Source organism: Labeo rohita, unplaced genomic scaffold, assembly GCF_022985175.1.
Source record: "Labeo rohita strain BAU-BD-2019 unplaced genomic scaffold, IGBB_LRoh.1.0 scaffold_283, whole genome shotgun sequence".
Classification (NCBI taxonomy): Eukaryota; Metazoa; Chordata; class Actinopteri; order Cypriniformes; family Cyprinidae; genus Labeo; species Labeo rohita.
Window position 1 is genome coordinate 41630 of NW_026129133.1, and position 560 is coordinate 42189.

Here is a 560-nt window from a genome sequence, read left to right on the forward strand (position 1 = left end):
ACTCGGCAAAGTTCCTGTTGTATTCTTTTTGCAGGGAGAATCAATGGGGCAAGAAATCCAATCGGATCATAGATAGAATTCACGGTGGAAAGAATAGTCCTCTTGGTTGGCTGTTGCTCCTTTAAATTAATCTTAAAATAAAAGGAGTCTGCTTCGGTGCTCCACTGAATTCCGAGAGCTCTTTCCACGGGAAGTTTATCTTTATCCAGATCCAACTCTTTAACTTCTTTAGCTTTCTCCTCATTTGGAATCGAGGCTAAGACAGAACGATTGTTACTAGTCCACTTTGTTAGTCTGAATCCGCCAGTGGCGCAGACAGCTCTTAAATCCTGAATTAGAGAAATAGCCGCATCCTCATCCGGTAAGGAAGTAAGACAATCATCAACATAGAAATTCCTTCTAATGGTATTAAGAACTTCCTTGCCAACTCTACCCTCATTGTCCTCTGCTGTTTTCTTGAGTGCATAATTTGCACAACTAGGTGAAGAGACAGCACCAAAGAGGTGCACCAACATCCGATACTCTGCCAATGGTTGACTAATGTCACCTCTAGGCCACCA